Source organism: Tachypleus tridentatus, unplaced genomic scaffold, assembly GCF_004210375.1.
Source record: "Tachypleus tridentatus isolate NWPU-2018 unplaced genomic scaffold, ASM421037v1 Hic_cluster_2, whole genome shotgun sequence".
Classification (NCBI taxonomy): domain Eukaryota; kingdom Metazoa; phylum Arthropoda; class Merostomata; order Xiphosura; family Limulidae; genus Tachypleus; species Tachypleus tridentatus.
In genome coordinates, this window is record NW_027467782.1 from 49,691,441 (window position 1) to 49,708,876 (window position 17,436).

A 17,436-nucleotide genomic window follows, 5' to 3' on the forward strand; every position below is an offset into this window, starting at 1 on the left:
ATAAGAAGTTTGATAAGGGCTGGCTTTAAGATTATTTTAATAAAAAGTTTGATAATGGCTTTAAGATTATTTTTAATAAGAAGTTTGATAAGGGCTGGCTTTAAGATTATTTTTTAATAAAAAGTTTGATAAGGGCTGGCTTTAAGATTATTTTAATAAGAAGTTTGATAAGGGCTGGCTTTAAGATTATTTTAATAAGAAGTTTGATAAGGGCTGGCTTTAAGATTATTTTTAATAAGAAGTTTGATAAGGGCTGGCTTTAAGATTATTTTTAATAAGAAGTTTGATAAGGGCTGGCTTTAAGATTATTTTTAATAAAAAGTTTGATAAGGGCTGGCTTTAAGATTATTTTTAATAAGAAGTTTGATAAGGGCTGGCTTTAAGATTATTTTTAATAAGAAGTTTGATAAGGGCTGGCTTTAAGATTATTTTAATAAGAAGTTTGATAAGGGCTGGCTTTAAGATTATTTTTAATAAGAAGTTTGATAAGGGCTGGCTTTAAGATTATTTTAATAAGAAGTTTGATAAGGGCTGGCTTTTAAGATTATTTTTAATAAAAGTTTGATAAGGGCTGGCTTTAAGATTATTTTTTAATAAGAAGTTTGATAAGGGCTGGTTTTAAGATTATTTTAATAAGAAGTTTGATAAGGGCTGGCTTTAAGATTATTTTAATAAGAAGTTTGATAAGGGCTGGTTTTAAGATTATTTTAATAAGAAGTTTGATAAGGGCTGGCTTTTAAGATTATTTTTAATAAGAAGTTTGATAAGGGCTGGCTTTAAGATTATTTTAATAAGAAGTTTGATAAGGGCTGAAGTTTGATTAGTCTTTTAAGATTATTTTAATAAAAGTTTGATAAGGGCTGACTTTAAGATTATTTTAATAAGAAGTTTGATAAGGGCTGGCTTTAAGATTATTTTAATAAGAAGTTTGATAAGGGCTGGCTTTAAGATTATTTTAATAAAAGTTTGATAAGGGCTGGCTTTAAGATTATTTTAATAAGAAGTTTGATAAGGGCTGGCTTTAAGATTATTTTAATAAGAAGTTTGATAAGGGCTGGCTTTAAGATTATTTTAATAAGAAGTTTGATAAGGGCTGGCTTTAAGATTATTTTTAATAAGAAGTTTGATAAGGGCTGGCTTTAAGATTATTTTAATAAGAAGTTTGATAAGGGCTGGCTTTAAGATTATTTTAATAAAAAGTTTGATAGGGCTGGCTTTAAGATTATTTTTTAATAAAAAGTTTGATTAAGATTATTTTAATAAAAAGTTTGATAAGGGCTGGCTTTAAGATTATTTTTTAATAAAAAGTTTGATAAGGGCTGGCTTTAAGATTATTTTAATAAGAAGTTTGATAAGGGCTGGCTTTAAGATTATTTTAATAAGAAGTTTGATAAGGGCTGGCTTTAAGATTATTTTAATAAGAAGTTTGATAAGGGCTGGCTTTAAGATTATTTTAATAAGAAGTTTGATAAGGGCTGGCTTTAAGATTATTTTTAATAAGAAGTTTGATAAGGGCTGGCTTTAAGATTATTTTAATAAAAAGTTTGATAAGGGCTGGCTTTAAGATTATTTTTTTAATAAGAAGTTTGATAAGGGCTGGCTTTAAGATTATTTTAATAAGAAGTTTGATAAGGGCTGGCTTTAAGATTATTTTTAATAAGAAGTTTGATAAGGGCTGGCTTTAAGATTATTTTTAATAAGAAGTTTGATAAGGGCTGGCTTTAAGATTATTTTAATAAGAAGTTTGATAAGGGCTGGCTTTAAGATTATTTTAATAAAAGTTTGATAAGGGCTGGCTTTAAGATTATTTTAATAAGAAGTTTGATAAGGGCTGGCTTTAAGATTATTTTTAATAAAAGTTTGATAAGGGCTGGCTTTAAGATTATTTTAATAAGAAGTTTGATAAGGGCTGGCTTTAAGATTATTTTAATAAGAAGTTTGATAAGGGCTGGCTTTAAGATTATTTTAATAAGAAGTTTGATAAGGGCTGGCTTTAAGATTATTTTAATAAAAAGTTTGATAAGGGCTGGCTTTAAGATTATTTTAATAAGAAGTTTGATAAGGGCTGGCTTTAAGATTATTTTAATAAAAAGTTTGATAAGGGCTGGCTTTAAGATTATTTTAATAAGAAGTTTGATAAGGGCTGGCTTTAAGATTATTTTAATAAGAAGTTTGATAAGGGCTGGCTTTAAGATTATTTTAATAAAAAGTTTGATAAGGGCTGGCTTTAAGATTATTTTAATAAAAAGTTTGATAAGGGCTGGCTTTAAGATTATTTTAATAAAAAGTTTGATAAGGGCTGGCTTTAAGATTATTTTAATAAGAAGTTTGATAAGGGCTGGCTTTAAGATTATTTTTAATAAGAAGTTTGATAAGGGCTGGCTTTAAGATTATTTTAATAAGAAGTTTGATAAGGGCTGGCTTTAAGATTATTTTAATAAGAAGTTTGATAAGGGCTGGCTTTAAGATTATTTTAATAAGAAGTTTGATAAGGGCTGGCTTTAAGATTATTTTAATAAGAAGTTTGATAAGGGCTGGCTTTAAGATTATTTTAATAAGAAGTTTGATAAGGGCTGGCTTTAAGATTATTTTAATAAGAAGTTTGATAAGGGCTGGCTTTAAGATTATTTTAATAAAAGTTTGATAAGGGCTGGCTTTAAGATTATTTTAATAAGAAGTTTGATAAGGGCTGGCTTTAAGATTATTTTAATAAGAAGTTTGATAAGGGCTGGCTTTAAGATTATTTTAATAAGAAGTTTGATAAGGGCTGGCTTTAAGATTATTTTAATAAGAAGTTTGATAAGGGCTGGCTTTAAGATTATTTTAATAAGAAGTTTGATAAGGGCTGGCTTTAAGATTATTTTAATAAAAGTTTGATAAGGGCTGGCTTTAAGATTATTTTAATAAAAGTTTGATAAGGGCTGCTTTTAAGATTATTTTAATAAGAAGTTTGATAAGGGCTGGCTTTAAGATTATTTTAATAAGAAGTTTGATAAGGGCTGGCTTTAAGATTATTTTAATAAGAAGTTTGATAAGGGCTGGCTTTAAGATTATTTTAATAAGAAGTTTGATAAGGGCTGGCTTTAAGATTATTTTAATAAAAGTTTGATAAGGGCTGGCTTTAAGATTATTTTAATAAGAAGTTTGATAAGGGCTGGCTTTAAGATTATTTTAAAAAAAGTTTGATAAGGGCTGGCTTTAAGATTATTTTAATAAAAGTTTGATAAGGGCTGGCTTTAAGATTATTTTAATAAGAAGTTTGATAAGGGCTGGCTTTAAGATTATTTTTAATAAGAAGTTTGATAAGGGCTGGCTTTAAGATTATTTTAATAAGAAGTTTGATAAGGGCTGGCTTTAAGATTATTTTAATAAGAAGTTTGATAAGGGCTGGCTTTAAGATTATTTTAATAAGAAGTTTGATAAGGGCTGGCTTTAAGATTATTTTTTAATAAAAGTTTGATAAGGGCTGGCTTTAAGATTATTTTAATAAAAGTTTGATAAGGGCTGGCTTTAAGATTATTTTAATAAAAAGTTTGATAAGGGCTGGCTTTAAGATTATTTTAATAAGAAGTTTGATAAGGGCTGGCTTTAAGATTATTTTAATAAAAGTTTGATAAGGGCTGGCTTTAAGATTATTTTTAATAAGAAGTTTGATAAGGGCTGGCTTTAAGATTATTTTAATAAAAGTTTGATAAGGGCTGGCTTTAAGATTATTTTAATAAAAGTTTGATAAGGGCTGGCTTTAAGATTATTTTAATAAGAAGTTTGATAAGGGCTGGCTTTAAGATTATTTTTTAATAAAAGTTTGATAAGGGCTGGCTTTAAGATTATTTTAATAAGAAGTTTGATAAGGGCTGGCTTTAAGATTATTTTAATAAAAAGTTTGATAAGCTTTAAGATTATTTTAATAAGAAGTTTGATAAGGGCTGGCTTTAAGATTATTTTAATAAGAAGTTTGATAAGGGCTGGCTTTAAGATTATTTTAATAAGAAGTTTGATAAGGGCTGGCTTTAAGATTATTTTTAATAAGAAGTTTGATAAGGGCTGGCTTTAAGATTATTTTAATAAGAAGTTTGATAAGGGCTGGCTTTAAGATTATTTTAATAAAAAGTTTGATAAGGGCTGGCTTTAAGATTATTTTTAATAAAAGTTTGATAAGGGCTGGCTTTAAGATTATTTTAATAAAAGTTTGATAAGGGCTGGCTTTAAGATTATTTTAATAAAAAGTTTGATAAGGGCTGGCTTTAAGATTATTTTAATAAGAAGTTTGATAAGGGCTGGCTTTAAGATTATTTTAATAAGAAGTTTGATAAGGGCTGGCTTTAAGATTATTTTAATAAGAAGTTTGATAAGGGCTGGCTTTAAGATTATTTTAATAAGAAGTTTGATAAGGGCTGGCTTTAAGATTATTTTAATAAGTTTGATAAGGGCTGGCTTTAAGATTATTTTAATAAGAAGTTTGATAAGGGCTGGCTTTAAGATTATTTTAATAAGAAGTTTGATAAGGGCTGGCTTTAAGATTATTTTTAATAAGAAGTTTGATAAGGGCTGGCTTTAAGATTATTTTTAATAAAAAAGTTTGATAAGGGCTGGCTTTAAGATTATTTTTAATAAGAAGTTTGATAAGGGCTGGCTTTAAGATTATTTTAATAAAAGTTTGATAAGGGCTGGCTTTAAGATTATTTTTAAAAAAGTTTGATAAGGGCTGGCTTTAAGATTATTTTAATAAAAGTTTGATAAGGGCTGGCTTTAAGATTATTTTAATAAGAAGTTTGATAAGGGCTGGCTTTAAGATTATTTTTAATAAAAGTTTGATAAGGGCTGGCTTTAAGATTATTTTAATAAAAAGTTTGATAAGGGCTGGCTTTAAGATTATTTTAATAAAAAGTTTGATAAGGGCTGGCTTTAAGATTATTTTAATAAGAAGTTTGATAAGGGCTGGCTTTAAGATTATTTTAATAAGAAGTTTGATAAGGGCTGGCTTTAAGATTATTTATAAGAAGTTTGATAAGGGCTGGCTTTAAGATTATTTTAATAAGAAGTTTGATAAGGGCTGGCTTTAAGATTATAAAACTTCTTATTAAAAGGGCTGGCTTTAAGATTATTTTTAATAAAAAGTTTGATAAGGGCTGGCTTTAAGATTATTTTAATAAGAAGTTTGATAAGGGCTGGCTTTAAGATTATTTTAATAAGAAGTTTGATAAGGGCTGGCTTTAAGATTATTTTAATAAAAAGTTTGATAAGGGCTGGCTTTAAGATTATTTTAATAAAAGTTTGATAAGGGCTGGCTTTAAGATTATTTTAATAAAAAGTTTGATAAGGGCTGGCTTTAAGATTATTTTAATAAGAAGTTTGATAAGGGCTGGCTTTAAGATTATTTTAATAAGAAGTTTGATAAGGGCTGGCTTTAAGATTATTTTAATAAGAAGTTTGATAAGATTATTATTTTTAATAAGAAGTTTGATAAGGGCTGGCTTTAAGATTATTTTAAATAAAAAGTTTTATAAGGGCTGGCTTTAAGATTATTTTTAATATGAAATTTGATAAGGACTGGCTTTAAGATTATTTTTAATAAGAAGTTTGATAAGGGCTGGCTTTAAGATTATTTTAATAAAGAAGTTTGATAAGGGCTGGCTTTAAGATTATTTTAATAAAAAGTTTGATAAGGGCTGGCTTTAAGATTATTTTAATAAAAAGTTTGATAAGGGCTGGCTTTAAGATTATTTTAATAAGAAGTTTGATAAGGGCTGGCTTTAAGATTATTTTAAATAAGAAGTTTGATAAGGGCTGGCTTTAAGATTATTTTAATAAAAGTTTGATAAGGGCTGGCTTTAAGATTATTTTAATAAGAAGTTTGATAAGGGCTGGCTTTAAGATTATTTTAATAAGAAGTTTGATAAGGGCTGGCTTTAAGATTATTTTAATAAAAGTTTGATAAGGGCTGGCTTTAAGATTATTTTAATAAAAAGTTTGATAAGGGCTGGCTTTAAGATTATTTTAATAAAAAGTTTGATAAGGGCTGGCTTTAAGATTATTTTAATAAGAAGTTTGATAAGGGCTGGCTTTAAGATTATTTTAATAAAAGTTTGATAAGGGCTGGCTTTAAGATTATTTTAATAAGAAGTTTGATAAGGGCTGGCTTTAAGATTATTTTAATAAGAAGTTTGATAAGGGCTGGCTTTAAGATTATTTTAATAAGAAGTTTGATAAGGGCTGGCTTTAAGATTATTTTAATAAGAAGTTTGATAAGGGCTGGCTTTAAGATTATTTTAATAAGAAGTTTGATAAGGGCTGGCTTTAAGATTATTTTAATAAGAAGTTTGATAAGGGCTGGCTTTAAGATTATTTTAATAAGAAGTTTGATAAGGGCTGGCTTTAAGATTATTTTAATAAGAAGTTTGATAAGGGCTGGCTTTAAGATTATTTTAATAAAAGTTTGATAAGGGCTGGCTTTAAGATTATTTTAATAAGAAGTTTGATAAGGGCTGGCTTTAAGATTATTTTAATAAAAAGTTTGATAAGGGCTGGCTTTAAGATTATTTTAATAAGAAGTTTGATAAGGGCTGGCTTTAAGATTATTTTAATAAGAAGTTTGATAAGGGCTGGCTTTAAGATTATTTTAATAAAAGTTTGATAAGGGCTGGCTTTAAGATTATTTTAATAAGAAGTTTGATAAGGGCTGGCTTTAAGATTATTTTAATAAGAAGTTTGATAAGGGCTGGCTTTAAGATTATTTTAATAAGAAGTTTGATAAGGGCTGGCTTTAAGATTATTTTAATAAGAAGTTTGATAAGGGCTGGCTTTAAGATTATTTTAATAAGAAAAGTTTGATAAGGGCTGGCTTTAAGATTATTTTAATAAAAAGTTTGATAAGGGCTGGCTTTAAGATTATTTTAATAAGAAGTTTGATAAGGGCTGGCTTTAAGATTATTTTAATAAAAAGTTTGATAAGGGCTGGCTTTAAGATTATTTTAATAAGAAGTTTGATAAGGGCTGGCTTTAAGATTATTTTTAATAAGAAGTTTGATAAGGGCTGGCTTTAAGATTATTTTAATAAGTTTGATAAGTTTGATAAGGGCTGGCTTTAAGATTATTTTAATAAGAAGTTTGATAAGGGCTGGCTTTAAGATTATTTTAATAAGTTTGATAAGGGCTGGCTTTAAGATTATTTTAATAAAAGTTTGATAAGGGCTGGCTTTAAGATTATTTTAATAAGAAGTTTGATAAGGGCTGGCTTTAAGATTATTTTAATAAAAGTTTGATAAGGGCTGGCTTTAAGATTATTTTAATAAGGGCTGGCTTTAAGTTTGATAAGGGCTGGCTTTAAGATTATTTTTAATAAGAAGTTTGATAAGGGCTGGCTTTAAGATTATTTTAATAAGAAGTTTGATAAGGGCTGGCTTTAAGATTATTTTAATAAGAAGTTTGATAAGGGCTGGCTTTAAGATTATTTTAATAAGAAGTTTGATAAGGGCTGGCTTTAAGATTATTTTTATAAAAAGTTTGATAAGGGCTGGCTTTAAGATTATTTTTAATAAAAGTTTGATAAGGGCTGGCTTTAAGATTATTTTAATAAAAAGTTTGATAAGGGCTGGCTTTAAGATTATTTTAATAAGAAGTTTGATAAGGGCTGGCTTTAAGATTATTTTTAATAAGAAGTTTGATAAGGGCTGGCTTTAAGATTATTTTAATAAAAGTTTGATAAGGGCTGGCTTTAAGATTATTTTAATAAAAAGTTTGATAAGGGCTGGCTTTAAGATTATTTTAATAAGAAGTTTGATAAGGGCTGGCTTTAAGATTATTTTAATAAAAAGTTTGATAAGGGCTGGCTTTAAGATTATTTTAATAAGAAGTTTGATAAGGGCTGGCTTTAAGATTATTTTAATAAAAAGTTTGATAAGGGCTGGCTTTAAGATTATTTTAATAAAAAGTTTGATAAGGGCTGGCTTTAAGATTATTTTAATAAGAAGTTTGATAAGGGCTGGCTTTAAGATTATTTTAATAAAAAGTTTGATAAGGGCTGGCTTTAAGATTATTTTAATAAAAAGTTTGATAAGGGCTGGCTTTAAGATTATTTTAATAAAAGTTTGATAAGGGCTGGCTTTAAGATTATTTTAATAAGAAGTTTGATAAGGGCTGGCTTTAAGATTATTTTAATAAGAAGTTTGATAAGGGCTGGCTTTAAGATTATTTTTAATAAGAAGTTTGATAAGGGCTGGCTTTAAGATTATTTTAATAAAAAGTTTGATAAGGGCTGGCTTTAAGATTATTTTAATAAAAAGTTTGATAAGGGCTGGCTTTAAGATTATTTTAATAAGAAGTTTGATAAGGGCTGGCTTTAAGATTATTTTAATAAAAGTTTGATAAGGGCTGGCTTTAAGATTATTTTAATAAGAAGTTTGATAAGGGCTGGCTTTAAGATTATTTTAATAAAAGTTTGATAAGGGCTGGCTTTAAGATTATTTTAATAAAAGTTTGATAAGGGCTGGCTTTAAGATTATTTTAATAAGAAGTTTGATAAGGGCTGGCTTTAAGATTATTTTAATAAGAAGTTTGATAAGGGCTGGCTTTAAGATTATTTTTAATAAAAGTTTGATAAGGGCTGGCTTTAAGATTATTTTAATAAGAAGTTTGATAAGGGCTGGCTTTAAGATTATTTTAATAAAAAGTTTGATAAGGGCTGGCTTTAAGATTATTTTAATAATAAAGTTTGATAAGGGCTGGCTTTAAGATTATTTTAATAAAAAGTTTGATAAGGGCTGGCTTTAAGATTATTTTAATAAGAAGTTTGATAAGGGCTGGCTTTAAGATTATTTTAATAAAAGTTTGATAAGGGCTGGCTTTAAGATTATTTTAATAAAAGTTTGATAAGGGCTGGCTTTAAGATTATTTTTAATAAAAGTTTGATAAGGGCTGGCTTTAAGATTATTTTTAATAAAAAGTTTGATAAGGGCTGGCTTTAAGATTATTTTAATAAGAAGTTTGATAAGGGCTGGCTTTAAGATTATTTTAATAAGAAGTTTGATAAGGGCTGGCTTTAAGATTATTTTTAATAAAAAGTTTGATAAGGGCTGGCTTTAAGATTATTTTAATAAAAAGTTTGATAAGGGCTGGCTTTAAGATTATTTTTAATAAGAAGTTTGATAAGGGCTGGCTTTAAGATTATTTTAATAAGAAGTTTGATAAGGGCTGGCTTTAAGATTATTTTAATAAGAAGTTTGATAAGGGCTGGCTTTAAGATTATTTTTAATAAGAAGTTTGATAAGGGCTGGCTTTAAGATTATTTTAATAAAAAGTTTGATAAGGGCTGGCTTTAAGATTATTTTAATAAAAAGTTTGATAAGGGCTGGCTTTAAGATTATTTTAATAAAAAGTTTGATAAGGGCTGGCTTTAAGATTATTTTAATAAGAAGTTTGATAAGGGCTGGCTTTAAGATTATTTTTAATGATAAGGGCTGGAAGTTTGATAAGGGCTGGCTTTAAGATTATTTTAATAAGAAGTTTGATAAGGGCTGGCTTTAAGATTATTTTAATAAGAAGTTTGATAAGGGCTGGCTTTAAGATTATTTTAATAAAAGTTTGATAAGGGCTGGCTTTAAGATTATTTTAATAAAAAGTTTGATAAGGGCTGGCTTTAAGATTATTTTAATAAGAAGTTTGATAAGGGCTGGCTTTAAGATTATTTTAATAAGAAGTTTGATAAGGGCTGGCTTTAAGATTATTTTTAATAAGAAGTTTGATAAGGGCTGGCTTTAAGATTATTTTAATAAGAAGTTTGATAAGGGCTGGCTTTAAGATTATTTTAATAAGAAGTTTGATAAGGGCTGGCTTTAAGATTATTTTAATAAAAAGTTTGATAAGGGCTGGCTTTAAGATTATTTTAATAAAAAGTTTGATAAGGGCTGGCTTTAAGATTATTTTAATAAAAAGTTTGATAAGGGCTGGCTTTAAGATTATTTTAATAAGAAGTTTGATAAGGGCTGGCTTTAAGATTATTTTAATAAGAAGTTTGATAAGGGCTGGCTTTAAGATTATTTTTAATAAAAGTTTGATAAGGGCTGGCTTTAAGATTATTTTAATAAGAAGTTTGATAAGGGCTGGCTTTAAGATTATTTTAATAAGAAGTTTGATAAGGGCTGGCTTTAAGATTATTTTAATAAGAAGTTTGATAAGGGCTGGCTTTAAGATTATTTTAATAAGAAGTTTGATAAGGGCTGGCTTTAAGATTATTTTTAATAAAAGTTTGATAAGGGCTGGCTTTAAGATTATTTTAATAAGAAGTTTGATAAGGGCTGGCTTTAAGATTATTTTAATAAAAAGTTTGATAAGGGCTGGCTTTAAGATTATTTTAATAAAAGTTTGATAAGGGCTGGCTTTAAGATTATTTTAATAAAAAGTTTGATAAGGGCTGGCTTTAAGATTATTTTTAATAAGGGCTGGCTTTAAGATTATTTTAATAAAAAGTTTGATAAGGGCTGGCTTTAAGATTATTTTAATAATAAAAGTTTGATAAGGGCTGGCTTTAAGATTATTTTAATAAGAAGTTTGATAAGGGCTGGCTTTAAGATTATTTTAATAAAAGTTTGATAAGGGCTGGCTTTAAGATTATTTTAATAAAAGTTTGATAAGGGCTGGCTTTAAGATTATTTTAATAAAAGTTTGATAAGGGCTGGCTTTAAGATTATTTTAATAAAAAGTTTGATAAGGGCTGGCTTTAAGATTATTTTAATAAGAAGTTTGATAAGGGCTGGCTTTAAGATTATTTTAATAAGAAGTTTGATAAGGGCTGGCTTTAAGATTATTTTAATAAAAAGTTTGATAAGGGCTGGCTTTAAGATTATTTTAATAAGAAGTTTGATAAGGGCTGGCTTTAAGATTATTTTAATAAGAAGTTTGATAAGGGCTGGCTTTAAGATTATTTTTAATAAAAGTTTGATAAGGGCTGGCTTTAAGATTATTTTAAGATTATAAGAAGTTTGATAAGGGCTGGCTTTAAGATTATTTTAATAAGAAGTTTGATAAGGGCTGGCTTTAAGATTATTTTAATAAAAGTTTGATAAGGGCTGGCTTTAAGATTATTTTAATAAAAGTTTGATAAGGGCTGGCTTTAAGATTATTTTAATAAGAAGTTTGATAAGGGCTGGCTTTAAGATTATTTTAATAAGAAGTTTGATAAGGGCTGGCTTTAAGATTATTTTAATAAAAAGTTTGATAAGGGCTGGCTTTAAGATTATTTTAATAAAAAGTTTGATAAGGGCTGGCTTTAAGATTATTTTTAATAAAAGTTTGATAAGGGCTGGCTTTAAGATTATTTTAATAAAAAGTTTGATAAGGGCTGGCTTTAAGATTATTTTAATAAAAAGTTTGATAAGGGCTGGCTTTAAGATTATTTTTAATAAGAAGTTTGATAAGGGCTGGCTTTAAGATTATTTTAATAAGAAGTTTGATAAGGGCTGGCTTTAAGATTATTTTAATAAGAAGTTTGATAAGGGCTGGCTTTAAGATTATTTTAATAAAAGTTTGATAAGGGCTGGCTTTAAGATTATTTTAATAAGAAGTTTGATAAGGGCTGGCTTTAAGATTATTTTAATAAAAGTTTGATAAGGGCTGGCTTTAAGATTATTTTAATAAAAGTTTGATAAGGGCTGGCTTTAAGATTATTTTAATAAAAGTTTGATAAGGGCTGGCTTTAAGATTATTTTAATAAAAGTTTGATAAGGGCTGGCTTTAAGATTATTTTAATAAAAGTTTGATAAGGGCTGGCTTTAAGATTATTTTAATAAGAAGTTTGATAAGGGCTGGCTTTAAGATTATTTTAATAAAAAGTTTGATAAGGGCTGGCTTTAAGATTATTTTAATAAGTTTGATAAGGGCTGGCTTTAAGATTATTTTAATAAGAAGTTTGATAAGGGCTGGCTTTAAGATTATTTTAATAAAAAGTTTGATAAGGGCTGGCTTTAAGATTATTTTAATAAAAAGTTTGATAAGGGCTGGCTTTAAGATTATTTTAATAAGAAGTTTGATAAGGGCTTTTAAATAAAAGTTTGATAAGGGCTGGCTTTAAGATTATTTTAATAAGAAGTTTGATAAGGGCTGGCTTTAAGATTATTTTAATAAAAGTTTGATAAGGGCTGGCTTTAAGATTATTTTTAATAAGAAGTTTGATAAGGGCTGGCTTTAAGATTATTTTAATAAGAAGTTTGATAAGGGCTGGCTTTAAGATTATTTTAATAAGAAGTTTGATAAGGGCTGGCTTTAAGATTATTTTAATAAAAAGTTTGATAAGGGCTGGCTTTAAGATTATTTTAATAAAAAGTTTGATAAGGGCTGGCTTTAAGATTATTTTAATAAAAAGTTTGATAAGGGCTGGCTTTAAGATTATTTTAATAAGAAGTTTGATAAGGGCTGGCTTTAAGATTATTTTAATAAAAAGTTTGATAAGGGCTGGCTTTAAGATTATTTTAATAAGGCTGGCTTTAAGTTTGATAAGGGCTGGCTTTAAGATTATTTTAATAAAAAGTTTGATAAGGGCTGGCTTTAAGATTATTTTAATAAGAAGTTTGATAAGGGCTGGCTTTAAGATTATTTTAATAAGAAGTTTGATAAGGGCTGGCTTTAAGATTATTTTAATAAGAAGTTTGATAAGGGCTGGCTTTAAGATTATTTTAATAAGAAGTTTGATAAGGGCTGGCTTTAAGATTATTTTAATAAGAAGTTTGATAAGGGCTGGCTTTAAGATTATTTTAATAAAAAGTTTGATAAGGGCTGGCTTTAAGATTATTTTAATAAAAAGTTTGATAAGGGCTGGCTTTAAGATTATTTTAATAAGAAGTTTGATAAGGGCTGGCTTTAAGATTATTTTAATAAGAAGTTTGATAAGGGCTGGCTTTAAGATTATTTTAATAAGTTTGATAAGGGCTGGCTTTAAGATTATTTTAATAAAAGTTTGATAAGGGCTGGCTTTAAGATTATTTTAATAAGAAGTTTGATAAGGGCTGGCTTTAAGATTATTTTAATAAAAGTTTGATAAGGGCTGGCTTTAAGATTATTTTAATAAAAAGTTTGATAAGGGCTGGCTTTAAGATTATTTTAATAAGTTTGATAAGCTTTAAGATTATTTTAATAAGTTTGATAAGGGCTGGCTTTAAGATTATTTTAATAAGAAGTTTGATAAGGGCTGGCTTTAAGATTATTTTAATAAGAAGTTTGATAAGGGCTGGCTTTAAGATTATTTTTAATAAGAAGTTTGATAAGGGCTGGCTTTAAGATTATTTTAATAAGAAGTTTGATAAGGGCTGGCTTTAAGATTATTTTAATAAAAGTTTGATAAGGGCTGGCTTTAAGATTATTTTAATAAAAAGTTTGATAAGGGCTGGCTTTAAGATTATTTTTAATAAAAGTTTGATAAGGGCTGGCTTTAAGATTATTTTAATAAAAGTTTGATAAGGGCTGGCTTTAAGATTATTTTAATAAAAAGTTTGATAAGGGCTGGCTTTAAGATTATTTTAATAAGAAGTTTGATAAGGGCTGGCTTTAAGATTATTTTAATAAGAAGTTTGATAAGGGCTGGCTTTAAGATTATTTTAATAAGAAGTTTGATAAGGGCTGGCTTTAAGATTATTTTAATAAGAAGTTTGATAAGGGCTGGCTTTAAGATTATTTTAATAAGAAGTTTGATAAGGGCTGGCTTTAAGATTATTTTAATAAAAGTTTGATAAGGGCTGGCTTTAAGATTATTTTTAATAAGAAGTTTGATAAGGGCTGGCTTTAAGATTATTTTAATAAGAAGTTTGATAAGGGCTGGCTTTAAGATTATTTTAATAAGAAGTTTGATAAGGGCTGGCTTTAAGATTATTTTAATAAGAAGTTTGATAAGGGCTGGCTTTAAGATTATTTTAATAAAAAGTTTGATAAGGGCTGGCTTTAAGATTATTTTAATAAAAAGTTTGATAAGGGCTGGCTTTAAGATTATTTTAATAAAAAGTTTGATAAGGGCTGGCTTTAAGATTATTTTAATAAGAAGTTTGATAAGGGCTGGCTTTAAGATTATTTTAATAAGAAGTTTGATAAGGGCTGGCTTTAAGATTATTTTAATAAGAAGTTTGATAAGGGCTGGCTTTAAGATTATTTTAATAAGAAGTTTGATAAGGGCTGGCTTTAAGATTATTTTAATAAGAAGTTTGATAAGGGCTGGCTTTAAGATTATTTTAATAAGAAGTTTGATAAGGGCTGGCTTTAAGATTATTTTAATAAGAAGTTTGATAAGGGCTGGCTTTAAGATTATTTTAATAAAAAAAGTTTGATAAGGGCTGGCTTTAAGATTATTTTAATAAAAAGTTTGATAAGGGCTGGCTTTAAGATTATTTTTAATAAAAGTTTGATAAGGGCTGGCTTTAAGATTATTTTAAGTTTGATAAGGGCTGGCTTTAAGATTATTTTTAATAAAAGTTTGATAAGGGCTGGCTTTAAGATTATTTTAATAAGAAGTTTGATAAGGGCTGGCTTTAAGATTATTTTAATAAAAAGTTTGATAAGGGCTGGCTTTAAGATTATTTTAATAAGAAGTTTGATAAGGGCTGGCTTTAAGATTATTTTAATAAGAAGTTTGATAAGGGCTGGCTTTAAGATTATTTTAATAAAAAGTTTGATAAGGGCTGGCTTTAAGATTATTTTAATAAAAAGTTTGATAAGGGCTGGCTTTAAGATTATTTTAATAAAAAGTTTGATAAGGGCTGGCTTTAAGATTATTTTTAATAAGGGCTGGCTTTAAGATTATTTTAATAAAAGTTTGATAAGGGCTGGCTTTAAGATTATTTTAATAAAAAGTTTGATAAGGGCTGGCTTTAAGATTATTTTAATAAGAAGTTTGATAAGGGCTGGCTTTAAGATTATTTTAATAAAAGTTTGATAAGGGCTGGCTTTAAGATTATTTTAATAAAAAGTTTGATAAGGGCTGGCTTTAAGATTATTTTAATAAAAAGTTTGATAAGGGCTGGCTTTAAGATTATTTTAATAAAAGTTTGATAAGGGCTGGCTTTAAGATTATTTTTAAAAGTTTGATAAGGGCTGGCTTTAAGATTATTTTAATAAGAAGTTTGATAAGGGCTGGCTTTAAGATTATTTTAATAAGAAGTTTGATAAGGGCTGGCTTTAAGATTATTTTAATAAAAGTTTGATAAGGGCTGGCTTTAAGATTATTTTTAATAAAAAGTTTGATAAGGGCTGGCTTTAAGATTATTTTTAATAAGAAGTTTGATAAGGGCTGGCTTTAAGATTATTTTAATAAGAAGTTTGATAAGGGCTGGCTTTAAGATTATTTTTAATAAAAAGTTTGATAAGGGCTGGCTTTAAGATTATTTTAATAAGAAGTTTGATAAGGGCTGGCTTTAAGATTATTTTAATAAAAGTTTGATAAGGGCTGGCTTTAAGATTATTTTAAATAAAGTTTGATAAGGGCTGGCTTTAAGATTATTTTAATAAGAAGTTTGATAAGGGCTGGCTTTAAGATTATTTTAATAAAAAGTTTGATAAGGGCTGGCTTTAAGATTATTTTAATAAAAAGTTTGATAAGGGCTGGCTTTAAGATTATTTTTTAATAAAAGTTTGATAAGGGCTGGCTTTAAGATTATTTTAATAAGAAGTTTGATAAGGGCTGGCTTTAAGATTATTTTAATAAGAAGTTTGATAAGGGCTGGCTTTAAGATTATTTTAATAAAAAGTTTGATAAGGGCTGGCTTTAAGATTATTTTAATAAAAGTTTGATAAGGGCTGGCTTTAAGATTATTTTAAGGGCTGGCTTTATTATTTTAAAAAGTTTGATAAGGGCTGGCTTTAAGCTTTAAGATTATTTTAATAAAAGTTTGATAAGGGCTGGCTTTAAGATTATTTTAATAAGAAGTTTGATAAGGGCTGATTATTTTTTAAGATTATTATTTTAATAAGAAGTTTGATAAGGGCTGGCTTTAAGATTATTTTAATAAGAAGTTTGATAAGGGCTGGCTTTAAGATTATTTTAATAAGAAGTTTGATAAGGGCTGGCTTTAAGATTATTTTAATAAAAAGTTTGATAAGGGCTGGCTTTAAGATTATTTTAATAAGAAGTTTGATAAGGGCTGGCTTTAAGATTATTTTAATAAGAAGTTTGATAAGGGCTGGCTTTAAGATTATTTTAATAAGAAGTTTGATAAGGGCTGGCTTTAAGATTATTTTAATAAAAAGTTTGATAAGGGCTGGCTTTAAGATTATTTTAATAAGAAGTTTGATAAGGGCTGGCTTTAAGATTATTTTTAATAAAAGTTTGATAAGGGCTGGCTTTAAGATTATTTTAATAAGAAGTTTGATAAGGGCTGGCTTTAAGATTATTTTAATAAAAAGTTTGATAAGGGCTGGCTTTAAGATTATTTTAATAAAAAGTTTGATAAGGGCTGGCTTTAAGATTATTTTAAAAAAAGTTTGATAAGGGCTGGCTTTAAGATTATTTTAATAAGAAGTTTGATAAGGGCTGGCTTTAAGATTATTTTTAATAAGAAGTTTGATAAGGGCTGGCTTTAAGATTATTTTAATAAGAAGTTTGATAAGGGCTGGCTTTAAGATTATTTTAATAAGAAGTTTGATAAGGGCTGGCTTTAAGATTATTTTAATAAGAAGTTTGATAAGGGCTGGCTTTAAGATTATTTTTAAGATTATTTTTAATAATAAAAGTTTGATAAGGGCTGGCTTTAAGATTATTTTAATAAGAAGTTTGATAAGGGCTGGCTTTAAGATTATTTTAATAAAAAGTTTGATAAGGGCTGGCTTTAAGATTATTTTAATAAGAAGTTTGATAAGGGCTGGCTTTAAGATTATTTTAATAAGAAGTTTGATAAGGGCTGGCTTTAAGATTATTTTAATAAAAAGTTTGATAAGGGCTGGCTTTAAGATTATTTTAATAAGAAGTTTGATAAGGGCTGGCTTTAAGATTATTTTAATAAAAGTTTGATAAGGGCTGGCTTTAAGATTATTTTAATAAAAGTTTGATAAGGGCTGGCTTTAAGATTATTTTAATAAGAAGTTTGATAAGGGCTGGCTTTAAGATTATTTTAATAAGAAGTTTGATAAGGGCTATTTTTAAGATTATTTTAATAAGAAGTTTGATAAGGGCTGGCTTTAAGATTATTTTAATAAAAAGTTTGATAAGGGCTGGCTTTAAGATTATTTTAATAAGAAGTTTGATAAGGGCTGGCTTTAAGATTATTTTAATAAAAGTTTGATAAGGGCTGGCTTTAAGATTATTTTAATAAAAAGTTTGATAAGGGCTGGCTTTAAGATTATTTTAATAAAAGTTTGATAAGGGCTGGCTTTAAGATTATTTTAATAAGAAGTTTGATAAGGGCTGGCTTTAAGATTATTTTAATAAAAGTTTGATAAGGGCTGGCTTTAAGATTATTTTAATAAGAA

General features: G+C 27.0%; 1 protein-coding gene across 2 annotated transcripts in view; it reads left to right on the forward strand.

The window, feature by feature from the left end:
- Window positions 1-17,436, forward strand: part of LOC143242200 (E3 SUMO-protein ligase PIAS1-like) — a 571,445-nt gene that overhangs the window by 494,577 nt on the left and 59,432 nt on the right. The gene's annotated exons all lie outside the window — the stretch shown is intronic.